Here is an 18,773-nt window from a genome sequence, read left to right as displayed (position 1 = left end):
GTAATGTAGCAAATGTAAGTTTCGAAAAATTTAACCATTATTCGAATATTAAAAACTCGTCGTGGCTCTGCTGAGGCTGTATCTAATCAGCATAAAATGTTTCATTCGTCACCATCAGCTAACTTTAATGAACTGATGATCTTCACCACTTCGTACTGTCAAACAAGTGTCCGAAACAAGTGTGCTCTCCCATAAAGATATACGCATCACAAATAAGATTCCTTGTTCTCGTGTTTGTTAAGACTATAATAACGAGTCGTTTCGTAGCCTCTTGGATGCAATAGACAGAACAAATAAATTTATATTGTGTCCACATAGGTTTAGATGTTATAATACTGAGTCTTCACGTTGTTCTTTGGGGGCAAGGAAAGTTTCGTGCTCTACATTGTACGTATTCATTTGGTAATAAGTGAAAGCTTAGTTACTTCTTAGTATGTTTAACAACGTGATTTCCGTTCGGCTCTACTTCTTTTCTCTATTTTTGCAGCTACGATTCAATACTCGTGAGAGAAGGGCAGGCTGTTCTAGAAGTTCATAGTTTTCAGCCAAAAAATCGACAGGCAGGATGTAGGGAATAGGAAATGCCACCTAGGTATCACTGGCAGGGCATTTCCCCTTCCGGCATTCGTCTGCTAACTATCAGCAATTACCAGGTCCAAATGGTTCAAAAGGCCCTGAGCACTATGGGACTTAACTTCTGGGGTCATCAGTCCCCTGGAACTTAGAACTACTTAAACCTAACTAACCTAAGGACATCACACACATCCATTCCCGAGGCAGGATTCGAACCTGCAACCGTAGCGGTCGCGCGGTTCCAGACTGAAGCGCCTAGAACCACTCGGCTACTCTGGCCGGCCAGTTACCAGGAACGTCGATCAAAACCACGGGATTGTAACCACTTTATTTCTAGAACAATATTCGGCGATTTTTTTCTTTGCGTGTACCATCTGCTGTATATCGCTGAAAATGATTAACTATTGAAGTAACGTACAGCATCAACGTAAGCAGGGCTCAATTTAATGAACGTTCTACGGGAGTGGACACAAGTAAAATTAGAGAGATTACTTTGCTGAATGTGAGAGAATGATAAAAGGTCGTACAAGTTCACTTTTCATTGGTTGAAAGTACATGTTGCATAATCTTTATGACATGATCAGTCGTCCATTAATGAGCGTTTAAAATTGCCGTTACATCGCTCTCGATGCTGCGTTAAATAAACGAAGCAAAGGGAAACAACGCCCCCTCCACTATTCACTGTAGCGCACCCATCGGTCTACGCCTACATTCTACTTTTGTTTGTTCCTGTCTCTTTGTCTGTTTAACAGTCTCACACGCTCCCTTCTGTTTCGCCCTCCTGTTCCGCCCCCCTTTTCCCCTCACCACTTGCCACACACTCGCCATGCCCCTTGTTCACACGGACAAACGCAGACAAAGACACAGCCTGCGCACACACACGGCATACACGAGATCGCATACGCACCCCGTGGCACTTCATTCGAACGAAACAGCGCTCAGCGAGCAATAATTCAGTGCGCAGACACTACCCACCGCGTCACGTGAAATGCTGTCGAGCCACGGCTCTCGACAGAAGGCAGCCCGCAGTGGCCGAGACTAAATTGATATCGAGAGCTCCTTCAGATTCATACGGCGTCGTTCTGCGTGCTTCCGCTGTCGCTGCCATGTCGTCCTGCCGTCCACCGCACTTGCGGTCCCATTGGCAAAGCCGTTAAACTGGCCGGCCCGCCTCTGCCCGCTTAATGGAAATTCGCTGCCCCTTCCGTTATCGGACACGCCTGCAGCTCCATTCGTCCAGCTCAGCGATCTCTTTTTTATTCCCGTTCCGGTTCTCTCTTCCCCTGTTGCCCTCCTGCCAACTCACCGAGATCGTGTGTGTGTGTGTGTGTGTGTGTGTGTGTGTGTGTGTGTGTGTACGTGTGTGTCTCTAGTTTCCATATCCTCTGTGGGACCTCTCGGTAGCCATCACCTCGCGCTCGGTAATTGCAAGATATGTGTACTGCCAAAGTGCTTTCTGGTCAGCGCTTCCGCTGCCAATCTTATTGCGGTAGACCGTTGCACTCTTTGGATATAAAAACGAACTTGTTTCGTCACTCACTGTCCCCTCGAGTGTCGCTGTGAATTTTTTTCACGTTCTCGTACATCTTCATTTGGTTACCTGTACTGAGTCACATCTGTCCACCTCACTTAAGGAGGAAACAAGCTCTGTATAGTACGTTTCGGTGGCTGAATATTAGAGGCTTTTTTTACTCCTCTGAAGGTAGAAATACAGGTAACTGGGTAACGAACCGAATAAATCATAATTACATTTTTACATGGTAGCATGGTACTAGAGATGTAGAAGGTTTTATAACAAATTGGTCAGGCAATATCCCTCAAAATACTTCTAAATCTTGCCGCTGGAGCTATCATTGATTGTTATCCACAAACTATAACTAAGGAGTGATGTATATACAGAAACTATACACAAACCCCACATATTTCACAAAATGAAACTCTATGGTCTCAGAGACCTTTTCAGGTCTCTAACGTCTATGATCTACATACACTAAAGGAGAAATATGGAAACACCAAAAAATAATAAATGTAGAGTAATGTAATGTCTGGAATGAACTTGTCTAGACAACATTTTTAAGTGACTAACCTTTGTAAGAACAGGGGTTAGGCTATGTGCGAGATAAGTCACTGGAAATGTTAAATGCTGATACCTTAATAACCGATGAAACCGCCAGAATGTCGAATAAAAGCACGAAAACGTGCACGCATTGTGTTGAAGAGGTGACGGATGTCAGTTTTTGGAATGGGATTCGACGTCTGCTGCACTTACACGGTCGATACGGGGATGGCTAACGCTGATTGTGGATGACGCTGGAGTTGTCGTCCAATATGTCCCATATGAACTCAATTGTAGACAAACGTGGTTATCTAGCAGGCCAAGGAAACATGTCGACACTCTAAAGCCTTTATGTGAGCGAGCGTTATCCTGTTGGAAAACACTCCCTGGAAAACTATTATACAGTTCGTGAATGGCTGAACAATAAGTCGAATCACGAAACTGATGTACAAATTTGCAGTTATGGTATGTAGGATAACCAGAAGAGGACTACTTTTGTCGTACAAAATTGTACTCCACGCTTAGGTCCAGTGTGTCTAGCGTGCATACAGGTTGGTTGCAGGCCCTAAACTGGACTCCAATGGCTATCTCTGGGTGAAAGGCAGAAACCGTTTTCATCAGAAAACACAACAACGAGCTCTGGCTTGAGATCGCTGGACCGCAAACGGCTATAGTTTTGGGTCTTCGGAATGCACGCTGTATGGCCTCTGGCTTTCTGTGTCTGTAACCGAGTAGTAACAGTTCCTTGTGTTAACCTGGTGCCAAACGGTTCTGCAACTGCTGCTGCAGACGTTGTACGATGCGCCAGAGCCATACCCCGAACACGATGGTTTTCAGCATGAAGCCCAATCCTCTTACGGCCATACATTATCGTGACCACCACTGCCAGCAATCACGTACAGCTACCTTCCAGCCAAGTCATTTTGCAATATCACAGAACGAACATCGAACATATCATAGTTCTATTACGTGATCCTATTCAAACAGAGAGAGGTGTCGATAACAGCGCCCTTGTCGCCTTAAAGGCATCAATGGCTGACTGCTCATCACGTCCCATTCAAAATTAACGAATTCTCACGATCGTTTCAGCATGTATTTAAAGCAAACCTGATTCGATCCCTTACAAATGGTTCTGAAAAAACCTGATTTCCATCCTCATAATGGCGCTGCTAGTGCGAAATCTGAATGGACATCATCTTTCAGATGTAGAAACACGTCTACCTACTTTACGTCGCACAGAGCATTTGTTGGTGTTGCTACTATTTTTCGTCAATGTACAGGCACACTGAAGTAAAGAATGAAAATTTGTACCAACGTCGGTATCTGAATTTTGATTTCCTTTCCACTAGGGAAATGATCTAACTGCTATGCCATCCTGGCACAAATTCCCATTCGTGTCTGAGCTCACTTTGCTTTCACCCCGAACTGGAACTGAATTGCAGAGCCTCTCCAGTTGTATTGGAATAGAACGTCAGCATTGAATGGAACAAGGAATCCTGCTTGAAACTCAGGCATGCCTGCTTTAACCAAATGAAACTGTTTGGTTTGTTCAATGCTGAGGTGCTATTCCAGTTCAGCTGGAGAGCCTCTGCACTGCTGTTAGAGTATAGGGGAATTCGAAGTGGGTTGAGGCGTGAATGGCACTATGGACTGACGTGCATTTGTCCAAAGCCAGTATGCCAGGCTGGTATAGTAGTTAGCGGAACTACCTAGTGAGCAGGATACATGGGTTCGAATCCTTGTATTGGTACAAATTTTCATTTTTCGCTTCAGTCAGTATTTATGCAAAGCATTTCACTGCCACAAAAGCTACGGATATAGACAATGTGAATTATTACGAAAATAACGTGCACTAATTTCCCAGTGTTGTGTGGTTCAAATGGTTCTAAGCACTATGGGACTTAACTTCTGAGGTCATCAGTTCCCTAGAACTTAGAACTACTTAAACTGAACTAACCTAAGGACATCAGACATCCATGCCTGAGGCAGGATTCGAACCTGCGACCGTAGCAGTCGCGCGGTTCCAGACTGAAGCGCCTAGAACCACCCGGCCACTCCAGCCGGCCCCCAGTGTTGTACCTGGGTGTATTGCATAGAGCGTTCTTGGTCGTAGTATTACTGCATAGAGTGTGACAATCATATCAAACGCCAGCTGTATGAATTGTGTAAGCTAAAGCAATGTGAATGACTTTTTTATGAATGCTCTGCGACCGAGAAGTTGCTAGAAGATCCTTTTCTATGCATCACTCTCCTGACTGATTCTGTTGTTCCCGCCACGAATTCCTCTCTTTTATTAAAGTTAACAACCAGGAGATTCCTGCCTCAATTTCCAGGAAAATATTGTTTGAACGGACACGAAAATCAAAATAAATAAAATACTGTCACACAAGCGGGTTCACGAACAAAAGACTTGTCCCGTATTTCGCCATTCCATAACGTCGGCGCCAGCGAAGGCGCGCCCGAATCTTTCGTGTTATTTAGGCCCGAGTGCAGAAAAGCTCGAAATAGAATAATCAAGTTCCCCCCCTGCGTGTGCTGAAAAACTTCCGGAAAGCCATCCATCAAAGATGGAAAGGGGGAAAAAAATGAATAGAGGAACCGACGTGAGTGGGTGAGTCAGTCGAACGTTAACGGAATAATGTAGAGAGGTGGCAAACTGTTCGACAGGAGAAGTGAAGGGTGAGTGGAGTGAAGAAAACAAGCGCTATGCATGGAAAGAATGTGCAATGAGGGATGGTTGTGACAAGAGGAGAGGGGGTGGCGGCTGAATGTGTGGAAATGGAGCGAGGAGGCCAGCGCGTGTTTACTCGCGCAGGCGGCCCGTCCCGGCCGCCACAGGAAGCGCGCTGAATTTTACAGCACCGCTAAAAACGGTTATGATTCTATAGAGTTGCCTTCTCGTCGGCCGGAGTTTACCTTGTCTGCGCGCCTCGCGTAACCGGCCCGAGATTAGCAAACTAAATCACTCTATGCATTTTAAATGCGGCCGCTCCTCGCGCGCGCAGCTGAGCCGCCGCGTTCGCTGCGCCCGCCATGAATACGCCGGAGTAGCGCGCGCGCCGCCCCTGTGTTGTGCCGGGATAGGCAACCGGGGAGCGCACCGCACGATGGCTCTGCGGCTAGCTCGTGTCGCGACACCAAAGTACGTCAGTTACTGGGAGGTCCCCCCTTCTAAAACGTCCCCCTGAGTGCCTTTTTGTTTTTTCTCTCGCCGGCTTCTGTAGAGCCGTTCCGCAGACGTGGTTCGAGGGTAATGAAGCGCTCATCCCAGACTGTGTGTCCCGGTCGCCCACTTCCCGTCGACTAGGCACATGCGCCGACGCCTCGCCATTTCCAGGTGCTTACATAAATTTCTGCTTCAACACTGCCCCAATCCCTTCACTTCATTATTTAACGTCCTCCTAATGAGCGGTTTCATAAACCGCTTACTGTATAACAACTATAAAGTGCACGAATTTGATGTCTGTACACTTTAAAGAGATGCACTAGAAATCTTCGTATCACCGGTGAGAAAAGTGTGAAACCCATATCGACATGTTTAAGGCTTTCTTGTATGAAACGGCCAATATGCACGAAAACAAAACTGGCTAAAAATATAGTTACACCAATATTCATACATCCTGTCAGGGTCACCATATCAAGTAGTGAAAATCATTATAAAGACATGGATATTTAGCCGGCCGGTGTGGCCGAGCAGTTATAGGCGCTTGAGTTTGGAACCGCGCCACCGCTACGGTCTCAGGTTCGAGTCCTGCCTCGGGCATGGATGTGTGTGATGTCGAAATGGCTCTCAGCACTATGGGACTTAACAGCTGAGGTCATCAGTCCCCTAGAACTTAGAACTACTTAAACATAACTAACCTAAGGACAACACACACATCCATGACCGAGGTAGGATTCGAACCTGCGACCGTAGCGTTCGCGCGGTTCCAGACTGAAGCGCCTAGAACCTCTCGCCCACTACAGAAGGCTGTGTGATGTCCTTAGGTTTGTTAGGTTTAAGTAGTTCTGAGTTCTAGGGGACTGACGGCCTCAAATGTTAAATCCCGTAGTGCTGAAAGTAATTTGAACATGGATATTTGCAGGAATATTAACGTTGTCAGTTGGAACAATTGTGCGCAGAGTATATGCAATAGCGTGACATCCAGCAGACCGACAAATGAAATCAAATGGTACAGCATTTGATATAAGTAGTACAGTATGTAACAAAAATAAACAATTCAGCTGGTAGAATGTGGAAATCGGCATAAAGGCAGGCGGCTCTGTGCGGGGTTAGTGTGTGCGTAAATCTCCTTACTGCACGTAGGAAACAGACACCATTAGTGGCAGTGCGTGTTCTGTACATAGACCACGGTTGTGAGAGTGACACACAGCAAACAATTAGCACGTGATGGAAAAGCAAAAACTGGGTTGTATAAGGAAATGGGACTCTCCAACCGTCAATATGTTGAAACGTTGAGGTATAATGACTGATAATTTCTTTACACTTGGCGCACGATATGGACAGAATGGAATATATGAGCAAAGCAGAAAATTAACCGAAACATGAAACCGGGCATTTTTCCACAAATGAAGGCCCAAAAATCCCTTATTCTTCCCAACATGTTACCGATTTACTGTTGCCAGTACCTGCCAGACGTATACGATACATGTTGTAAAATGAAAAACATCTTACTTTCAGAAAATGACTGCAGAAACTTGCTATAACACCCAGACATAAACAGGCTAAACTAGAATTTGCTGAAAAACGCACGTCATGGTCTTCAGAATGGGATAAGGTGAACTCCAGTGATGAGAAAATTTAACTTGGGTTGGCCAAATGGATGTCAGTATCATTGGTATGATCTGAAACAGAGCAAAAGGCAACAAAGAGCAATGAGCAGAAATTTTGGTGTTGGAAGCGTTATCACTTGGACAGCCTCCTGCGCTAAAGGTAAATCTCGCATTTGTTGGCTCAACACTAGAATGAACTGTAGCACGTACAGTGAGATGCTAGAAACAGAATTGATTAGCACGTGCGAGAACCTAGAGGACAAAATTCTAATTTTACAACAAGATAATTCATCTGCGCATGCTTCTGCTACAAGCAAAAAATGGTTTGAAGATAAGGATACCGATATTTTTACCTGGCCTGCACATAGCCGGAATTGGAACCTGGTGAAAAACTCTTGCGTCAAACTTACAAGGCGTGTTTATCGCAATCGAAGGCTATTTGAGGCCGTATGAGACCTTTAAAGAGCTTTTCGATAAGAGTGGACTTTCACTGCAAGAGCTAGAAGTCAAAACAAAATCAATGCCGAAGAGAATTTCTGAATTCGAAGGAACGGAGGTTGGACAAAGTACCAAAAGCGCAATGACAGCAGAACAGTGAGTGCCTTTATACTAATTTCTATCCAGGTGTGCTAAAGAATAATTTGTTACTCGTGTTACGAAAGAAACTATATAAGTTCGTTATGACTGTTTATCTCTTATGAATCTACTATTTTCATAATAAATTCAATACATGTGTTGTCCAGACATTGCGCCATTGCTTTCGTAGTAACCTTGCCTTTAAACCTGTTTTCACCACTGCATAAATTTTCATCGGTCAGAAAACCCTGCTGCCTGCGTTGGCCCCTGTATACTATGACCGACAATGAAAAGAGAGGAAGCTAGCTTAAATAACATACCGTAAAACTGGACACCATTGTGACTCACGTATAGCGTTGTGACAGGGGTCTGCTGTATATCAGTTCCACATACTACACATAGCTCTGCTGTGATGTGTTCTTGTGTAGTGCTTCCATTGGTGGTAGAAGCTACAAGGTCGTGCCCAACAATAATGTCTGACAAGGACATTTTGCCAGAGTCTTCAAAAAAAGAAATTTGGGGCCCTCGATCTGCTTCATCTTCACATTTTTTCCATGAAACAACTGACCGTCTTTTCTCACAGTTGAACAAATGTAACAACAGTTATGACAATTACGTTTGACACAAAAGAAAAAAAAAACAGTTTACTTTTTTTTCATATCTCGTTTCCATTTGACTGCTTCTTCCACTACTGCCTATGGACCATCCGATATAAACAATTATATATCATGCCAGGGTCACCATGTCGATCAGAAAACAGTCTTTTTCTTTTTTTCTTCTTTTCCTTATTTAGAAAGGAAAATGCATTTGTGGATTTCTTGGAATCTTTCTGCTACTGACGAGAGTTCTGAAGAACTGACTAACTGAAGGTAAGTTGATACAAATAAGTTAGGTTTGCAGAGAGTTCTGCATAAGAGTTAAGGTTTACAGAAAATGTCTTCGGCCATTGGAACGAGGAAAATATTATTTCCATAGAATATAATGGTAAATTTGTGATACCACGTACGCCTGCTGAAAGAAATGCAACAACCGAAATATTAAGATAACAAGTCTCATTACGACATTAGGGACGTTTATGAATGGGTAAAAACAAGGTGCGCCTCTGCGACTGAGCGGTCTGTGCAACCACCAGGTACTATTCGCGGTATTGCCATGAATTTTACCTTCGCCTGTGGACTAGTAAGAGGTACACTCAGCCTCGTGACGCCAACACAGGAGCTTCTCGACCGATTAGCAGCGGTTCGAAGTTGAAGAAACCAGATGACGACAGGAATAGCTGTGTGCTGATTCCATGCCCTCCATTACACATCCGATGACTCTATTGACAGAGTATTACCTTCATCTACCTCATTGGAGCATAGTGTGTAGCACTATGTACATCTATTGTAAATGGCTTATCTACAGGTGACTGACTATATGCTAGTTCTTTCGTTTTACTTTTTAGTCTTCGAGCATAATGCTGCACCTTATGGATTTAATTTATTATGGTCAGAAGTAATTTTTGGTCACTGTGTTTTGTATGAAAGTAAGACATTTCTCTTCTCCGTTATGGAACTGTATATAAACTAATTTATTACTATTTAGATGATGTGCCTCGGGGTCTGTAGTCTTGTAAATTGACAGTTTAATTGATTTTTAGTGGGGACTGCATCACTTTTAGGCTTTATGTTGTAGTAAAAACAAGTAACTTTTTAGGGAGTGGGCATAAATTATGTGTATTGTAAAATAGTATAACTACTGAGCATAGCTCGTGCAGGTGTACCGTTTTCTGCAGTCGACGTAATGTCATGACGTAACACACAGCACTATGATGCAATTCGACCGACTAGAGACCAATGAGTGGTCTCATCTTAAGAATTATTTACATTGTAGGCTTCTTTATTTATGCATCAAGTAAATGAAAGAAGGAAGAAGAGTGTATTGCTTGGTCAGCATGCATTTTACCTTTGACATGCTCCGCCGTCAGTAGCGTCTAGATTTGCTTCGTAACCACTGGAGCCCCAGAACAACAGTTCTTTAATGTCCGTCCTGTATTGTCAATTTACTTTTGTTGAGTCGGCCATAGTGCCGGTTTCATCATAATTGCAGGGGCAGTTTTTGTACATAGGCTATAGCCTGCATTGTCACACGTACGATACTGTAACTAAATTGTAAGGTAACTCGTAAAACTAAATAACCATCAAAGTTTTGTACACCCTACATTTGTATTAGTATAGTATTGTACTACAAATATGTGCCTCGATTGTATAAAATTGTCGTGTTAACTATAATTTTCTTTGTAGCATGGTTTGAATATGCATACAGGATTCCGAAACTAGTCACCACCAAGAAATAAAAAGTGTACTTCTCACTACAACTTATGACGGAACTACAACAATTTATTTCGGACAAGACAAAGTTTTATGTAGAATTGTAACTTTTTCTTCCTAACTGTAACACACAGTTGCTCAGAATATTGTAGTAAATGTGTCATGATTCCGTTTTTATCCATACCAGTGACTTTTAAATTACGAATTTTTGTCGCAATAAAGAATATTTTTGACAGCAGCTACATTGGGCGCGGAGATCACAGCTACTGCTGACACATGAAAGTTTGCGCTGGACATAAACTCGAACTCGGATTTCCCACTTATTGCGAGCGGTCTTCTTAACAATCTCGTCTATTTCTACATGCATCCAGGCCCGATACAATGTTATGTAAACCACAATGTTATGTGTCACTAGTAGGTGTGATTTCCATGCCTAATACAGCTGATATCAAGTATATTCGTAATTGCGACAAGATTTCGTAATATTACTACATCTACATATCGTCATAGAAGTAATAAGTAATTGTAATTGTAAGTATTACAACTTAAGTGGGCAAAACGACGATAAAATTAACGCTGAACGTGTTAGTCTCGTTAACAGTGTGGCGAAAATCCCGGTTAGCTGCTAGGAATGGGAGAGTAGACACTATGGAATATGGAGGTTTGGATGGGGCCTGCAGACTTCTCGGATAGCCGAGAAGCGCGAAATCAGGATTCGAATTCCCGTACATCACAAATTTTCATGTCACCAATAGGCATGATGAACATGCATACTACAGTTACTATAACAAACATTCACAAGTAAGACACACATCGTAACATTACTACAGCTCCAAATCGGTACCAATATCTGGTCCTTGACACATGTATGCATGTTTGAAGAAACGGATATTGCAGTACTTGTAAGTAACTGTCCCACAGTTTGCTTATGGAGCCATGACTGTACTCAGGTGTGCACCCCTTCATGAAACAACCTGACCGCTTGTCGCTAAGCTTGTTTCGAGTACGTTGCAGAAGTGTGGCTGGGAAGCCCTTAAACATCCTCCATTAAGTCGCGATCTGTTCCCATGTAATTTATATACTGTCAGAGTCCTCAAAACATAAATTTGGGCCATCACCTCCACATTTTTCATGAAGAAACTGATCGTCTTATCTCACAGTGGAATAAATGTACCAACAGTTACGATAATTACTTTTGAAATAAAAACCAGTTTACTTTTTTTCATGTGTCGTTTTCATTTGACAGCCTCTTCCACTAATGCCTACGCTCCACCCTGTATCATATACCCTGCCAGGTTCACCACGTATTAAATTTGATATCATGAGTGATAAAAGAATACTGCCTGAGAACATTTGCTTTTATTTGTGGTCATACCATATTTGATAAGAACTCTCGTTCGTAGACTCATCGTTTTTGTCTCAGTATCTTCCCAATGAACGAAAATCTGCGATCTACTTTACCTATGGATCTACGTGATCATTTCATTTTATATCCTCACAAACTGTTACACTAAGGTGTTTCTATGACTTGAGTGATTCTATATATGACTTACTTATGGTGTAGTCATAAGAAATTCTTCTTTTGCTTTTTATATGGTGCACAGTTTTAACTGTATGACATTGTTATCATATGATGTTGAAGATAAAAGTAAGTAACAATTTAAATACAACCAACTAGTTATGTAGCACATTTATTTTTCTGCTATGACTGGTTTGAATAAATATTGATCATCTTCTGATATAGTTGCTTAAGCAATCCGTCACGTTTTTGTGGAACTACACATACTAATATTGCACAGTATACCGTAGTTCCATATATGTACTATAGGTCACTTTAGAAAATACACAGATCAGAAGATAAATTTTAATCTAAATTAGTGATAAAAATAAAATCCAAGCAATCTGCATAATAAAAGACAAATTTTAGTTATCGAAAAGGTCGCTGAATATCTCGCGACGAATATGTTGGCAATATGGAATTTCCCTAAGGTCCACGCATTGTCACTAACGTACGCAAATTTCACTTAGGAGCTTCTGGATATTTCCTCACCTGTTCCTGTTAATTTTGTCTTTCATCAAGCCTATCAATATTTCCATCACTATTTTTTTATCTTTTTGATCCGTTATCACTCTCACGGCCTATAGAACATCACACTCCTCACAAATAAGCACCTAGTGCCATTCTCGTTTTGGTGCTGGTCAGTATATCCGCCAAAATAACTTATTTTGACGTGTATGTGAATTTAGCAACGCAAGTTGTTCTCTAACTTTCGCAATGCGTCCTTTGTCCTGAAACATGACGAACTCTAACTAGTAAAACAGTCTTCGGCCCTGTATTAATTAGTGATCACTGTTTGCTACTGAGAAGAATTTTATTTCTTTAGCTTTTATTTTTAGCTTATAATATTATATTGAAATATCAACAATTTCAGCAATCCGTGCATATATTTTTCAGAATGTACAAGTAGAAAAGCATCATTCCATATGTAATATTTTTTCAAAGCGTTACTTCTGTCTTCAGTAGAGAAAATAAACAAGCATTAGTAACGCGGCAACCCAGTCTGGATTATTTTTCAATTTCGCTGTCTGTTGACCGCGGGACAAAATTTTTACACCAAGCGCATCGGCCTGCTAAAGCAAAACTGGCAGCCCAAAGAAAAAGTTTATGGTAACTCCAATCAGGCAATTAAAACAGCCTGGATTACTAAAATATTTGATTTTTTTTTTTAGGTTTACATTTACGGTACGAGACTCGGAGGGACAAAAGTTCTTTTTAGTGAATCTGTTTTCTACTGATGGTTTGTGTATACAGGATTCTTCATTAACAAGAATTCAATAATTCTCTTTCTGAAGGTGTGTACTTAGATCTTCGAGCAGCAAACAAGACTTAAATGTTCAGTAATTTCCCTAAACCACCTAAGATGACTCCTTTGAAATGAAATGGCCAGTTTCCTTCCACAATTTCCCGTAATGTCAAATCACTAGTGCAGGGCAACCTCTTCCCGCAGTAGAAGGAGCCTGAGGTTTCCAAATATCGAAAATATATCGATACACTGCCAATGTTACAGTACTCATTGACGTTGATTAGTAATCACAACGTCTTCAGTTTCAGGTTCGAGCCACGCCACCTCTTTATTTTTGAATAAAAATTATCTTCCGGTATAAGAATTCACCTCATTTTGCCAACGGCCTTTTAAAGTGGGTGAAGGAGCGGACAGAGGTTCTGGGTGGAAAAATACCCCTAAAGGCGGAAGAATCAGCAATGATTAACGACAAGAGGATGCAGAAGGCAATGGAAACCATTGCATTAAGGACACATAATATGTATCTACAGCACATGTGGCCTGTAGTTGAAAAAGTGGCATGATGATTTTTTTAAAAACCGAACTCCACCCGAACAAGCCATGAACGCCCAACCGTTCCCTGTGTCACCCTCAGTCCACAGGCGTCACTGGATGCGGATTGGAGGGGCTCATGGTCAGCACACGGCTCTCCCGGCTGTATGCCAGTTTATAATACCGGAGCCGCTACTTCTCAATCAAGTAACTCCTCAGCTTGCCTCACAAGCGCACAGTGCACCCCGCTTGTGCCTGGCAGACCTGACACCCATCCAAGTGCTAGCCCACCCTGACAGCGCTTAACTTCGGTGAGCTGGTGGGAACCGGTGATACCATTACGGCAGGGACGTTAGCGTGGGAAGCCTAACATACCTGAACTGAATTTCTGTGTTGAATCACCGCTAATTATGCATTCGTTACTGGTTTGTTCAGTAAGATACATTGGTCTCATTAACTGTTTCTCCGGAAGGTTTCAAATTCGTCGTAAGCTATGAGGATATATCAACAGTGATACGTGGCCAACATGTTTGTATCGGAGTCCACAGCCTCCAGGTATTTTTCAAAAGGACACATTGTCTTAAACGGGGTGAACAATTTTCAGTTTATTTGCTACTGGACAATTTCGACTGTATAGTCCTTACATGCGACATACAGATTATCGTTATGTAACAGGCCGCAACATTTTGAGATGAAAATTAATCCCTCAGTCCACATGTGGTGCCGCACATAAACATTAACGTGTCCGTATCGAATATGAACAGAACGTTTACAATACATGAGGGAACACCAAGCAAAACAGAGCTTAACTTCGAATTACATATCCAGCTACTGAAAATCAACACTATTCCACATACGTACCTCAACTTCTCTCGATACATCCATTTTCAGCCTGCAATTTGTACACGAGGACGAAGTATAGACATCATAGACGTAATGTAAAATGTTGTGGTTCATAACTGCAATAAACACCAAATATGCGAGTAACTTCAGTCTCTTGGGGGGATTATAAAATCTAGTCTTCCTACCTTTCATTAATGGGCAGATATCTATACCCTACTCTGTGAATTTCAGTTCAGTACAGCGTCCACGCTTCCGTTAGTACATTCATCGTAATTGTCCTAAAAGTCTGTGTCACATTTATAGTGCTTCACGAAATGCCTGACATACGACTAACGTACTTGATTCCTAAAAGTGTCAATTAAATTTGGAAGAAGCGAATTCGACCGATCTGCTGTACTATTTTACAATTATTCTCTACCGGGTCCGATTTTCGAGGAGAAAAATGTTGTACATTAGTGGTACAACCATAGATTTCCACCATAGAAAATAAACATAAAATAGTTAAGCTGATGCCAGAAATATGTTTTTTTTATTGTTTGACAGCTGCAGACAGTCACCTACGAAAAGATCTACCAAATGTTTCAAATCGTTCTGTGCACTATGGTGTGGCCGAGCGGTTCTAGGCGCTTCAGTCTGTAACCACGCGACCGCTACAATCGCAGGTTCGAATCCTACCTGGGGCATGGATGTGTGTGATGTCCTTAGGTTAGTTAGGTTTAAGTAGTTCTAAGTTCTGTGGGAATGATGACCCGTGATTTGCATTGGAAACGCGAAGGAACAATCACGACTAAACCAAGACCTCATGTCTTAAGGGTCAGAAACGGTCACCAGTTTGAGAGGGTGGTAAAATCGAGTGCCGTCAGTCGGCGGAGTCACTTGTGAGGTCCAAAGAATCACCAGCTGTTCAGCTAACATAATAACTGTTCGTAGGGAGTTAAAAAGAGTGATGCACAATGCTCTAGTAGTTCTTCATTCACCATAAATTTCTGCAGTCAACGATAAACGACACTTGAGGTCATGTAAAGAGCAACACCACTGGACATTGAGCGATGTGAAACGAGTGATGTGTCACGATATAACGTGCGGCAGTCCGACAGAAATGTCTGGGTTTGGAAAGTGCTTGGAGAACGTTACCTGCGATCATGTGTAGCGCCAACATGGTATGGGGCTGCGTTTAGTGGTTAGGGTATGTTTCCCTAATTGTGCTTAAAAAAACGCTAAATACACAAAGATGTGAACACATTTTACTCAATTGGGTGCAGCGTTGATGAACACTGCGCTCTGTCATAAAGCAGCATCAGTGAGGCTGGAATAATCTAACCAGTGTCCCCAGCATATCACAATGGAACTTTTAGGATGAGATATAACGTTGACTTCGATCCAGATCGAAGTGTCCAACAACACTGCTCTCTCTGCTGTCGGCTATTGAATAAGATTGGGCTGGCATTTCTCCACATTCATTCCGACCCATCACTGAGTTCAAGTCGTCATAAGGTCCAAAGAGGACTCAGCCTAAATTAATGGCCACTGATAGTTATCAGGAAAATTTTGATGAGATAATGTGTGATGATATTTATTCAGCTTCTCATTCGAAAATAGGTTTACTGTACTCCTTTTCCATAACTTTTCAAAACAAAACGTTAGTCGTAATGTCCTTCATTTCTTGCAGACGAATTAGCTGATATCCATAACTCGTTTAACAGGCACTTTCAAACAGCTGTCCTCTAAGAATGTTATGACCTTCACGGGTTTATAGTCATTTCAGTTTACACTGTAGACAAATAAATGACAATCGATAGATTCTCAAGAGCAAGTACTACATCTTTCCTCAGGAGCGCCTTAAATTAATTTCCAAAATAATAAAAATAAACATCAATTAAAAGAAATCTTCCTTCGAATGGAGATGTCAAATTGGTGATAAAATTGATCGTAGTACTTTGATAAGCAAGAAACGTAGTGAGAAATGACTTCTCCGTTATTCTTGGATACTGCTTTCTGGTATAGGTGTACATTAAGATATTTTCCTTACCTCTGTTCAAGCAGTCTGGGAAAGTTCAACATACATCTGAAACACAGTAAAAAATTTTTTAGTGTAAAAAAATTTATTTTGAACTGCAGGTAACAAAACAATGAATATCAGCTGTGTGTCACTGTACACTACTTCGTGCAACCGTTAATAACAGGTGGAACTGTCACTGACGGTAGAATAAAAATAAAAATAAAATAAACTGTTTCGCCAAGAGAAATAAATTAACAAAACTACTGTTTCACCAATAGAAAACAAGAGATGAAACTTTTCAACGAAACTGGTTACAGTAGCGTTGTCTGCATATAAATACGATGGATTGCTACTGTTACTGACTTGCACTACTGTTTCATTGGTATGGTATAAAACAGGCTACATTCTCAAATTTTCTTTTTTGCACCTTTTCAAGAATCGTTAGGAGATCCTAAACTTGTGTGTTTAAGTACAATAATGCCTCAGTTACAGCCCTCATTCGTACAGTTCCCCAGTGACACATTACGCCGGTCGCGGTGGTCTCGCGGTTAAGGCGCTCAGTCCGGAACCGAGCGACTGCTACTGTCGCAGGTTCGAATCCTGCCTCGGGCATGGATGTGTGTGATGTCCTTAGGTTGGTTAGGTTTAAGTAGTTCTACGTTGTGGGGGACTGATGACCATAGATGTCAAGTCCCATAGTGCTCAGAGCCATTTGAACCATTTTTTTGACACATTACGTTCAGTTTGCGACCAACATTTGTCCTTCATAAATTCTTGTAATGTGATCATTTTACATATGAAATGCTGGCTATTGATTTCTGGGCTACCGAAATAAGAGCTCCATAAATATTGGATTGCTTGCAAAGCTCCAATTTTTTTGAATATCTTCAATATTATCTGTAACTCGTCTGATTTTGTGTTTCAGATGTCCAATTACAGAGTATTTGAATTTTCTGCAGTTTATGTTTCACATGTTTCACCATATTCCCTATCCTTCATTATAGTTTGGTTTCCAGATTTTTTTGCTGTGGTATTTTCTTTGCTATCTCCTCCATCAATGCCATTTCCAATTTTGTCAGTTCTAATTTTCTCTCCATTATACCGGTGTAGGGCTCTTCCTCACAATATAATTCAAGGTTTCTATCACGTAAATTATAATTTACGCTACTGTGTTTACATTTTAATGTCAATTTTTTCTCTGTCTGTAAATGAGTCGCTAATAGGTCTATGTGTAATGGTCCTTCACTTCATAACTTTATCTTGAAGCTGGGATTCGAGTGCTGCATGTGATGGTCTGGGAGTAGCGTGCTAGCGAAAATCGTGTTCTCTCGCCTCTGTGTGTGAGACAAATAGTTAAATGAGTCCCAGTCTGGCAGTTGGCTGGCAGTGTGGCGCCACACACGAATGCTCCAGGGCCTCACGCTGGTTGTTTCAGAAACTGCATGAGTGGCCGGGGACCTGTAAGAAGCAGGTGGTGTCGTCGCATCAGCACTGTGCAGATAGAACGGCAGAGGCACCTCATCTTTAGACGAAACGCACGGACAATGCAGAGGTGTGGTGTTAGGACACTAACTTTAGTTTTGACTTCCGGGGTTCACACAAGTAGGCGCCAGATAATGCTGTTTTGAGCCAAGCCCAAGAAGGAGGAATGCAGGAGGAAGAGCTTTCAGCACTTATAGCATCTGCTCTGGACTCATTTGGTCAGATAATCGCGCCAAAATGTAAATGTCGTGTGACTAGGGCCTCCCGTCGGGTATACCGCTCACCAGGTGCAAGTCATTCGATTTGACGCCACTTCGGCGACTTGTGCGTCGTTGGGGATGAAATGGTGATGATAAGGACAACACAACACCAAGTCCCTGAACAGAGAAAATCTCCGACACAGGCGGGAATCGAACCCGGGCCCATAGGATTGGTATTCTGTCGCTCTAACCTCTCTCCTATCGGGGGCTGACGTAATGGCGCACAATTATACGTTTGATACTTGAATGAACTCCTGTGGAAAAGGAATCCGCCAATGCGTGATTTTTGGACACATTTTTGGCTTTCAAAGGGGGCGAGTCTGATTGGGGCTTCCATGCTACACACGTTGGAAGCGGAGGGCTAAACATTACTATAAATTATTTTGATTGGGAGCTGCATCTCACGCATTCCCAGCGATTGGTCGTGGTGGAGGCGTGGCCTCACTGTTCCAAATTCGGTTGGAAACCATGGAGGGGAAACAAGGCATTTCTCGGATAGACCCCGAAACTCCACAATTTTCATCTTTACTTGGTCATTATTGTGGTGTCACCGCCAGAAACCACACT

General features: G+C 42.2%; 1 long non-coding RNA gene across 1 annotated transcript in view; it reads right to left on the bottom strand.

The window, feature by feature from the left end:
- LOC126278470 (uncharacterized) overlaps positions 1 to 16,532 on the bottom strand; it is a 1,538,296-nt gene extending 1,521,764 nt beyond the window's left edge. The window contains exon 1 of the long non-coding RNA XR_007550707.1: positions 16,495 to 16,532. This is a non-coding gene — a long non-coding RNA (uncharacterized LOC126278470). The remainder of the gene's footprint in view (positions 1 to 16,494) is intronic.
- Positions 16,533 to 18,773: the final 2,241 nt, after the last annotated feature.

Source organism: Schistocerca gregaria, chromosome 6 (assembly GCF_023897955.1).
Source record: "Schistocerca gregaria isolate iqSchGreg1 chromosome 6, iqSchGreg1.2, whole genome shotgun sequence".
Classification (NCBI taxonomy): domain Eukaryota; kingdom Metazoa; phylum Arthropoda; class Insecta; order Orthoptera; family Acrididae; genus Schistocerca; species Schistocerca gregaria.
Note: the sequence above shows the minus strand (reverse complement) of the source record. Positions and strands in the feature narration are given on the sequence as shown.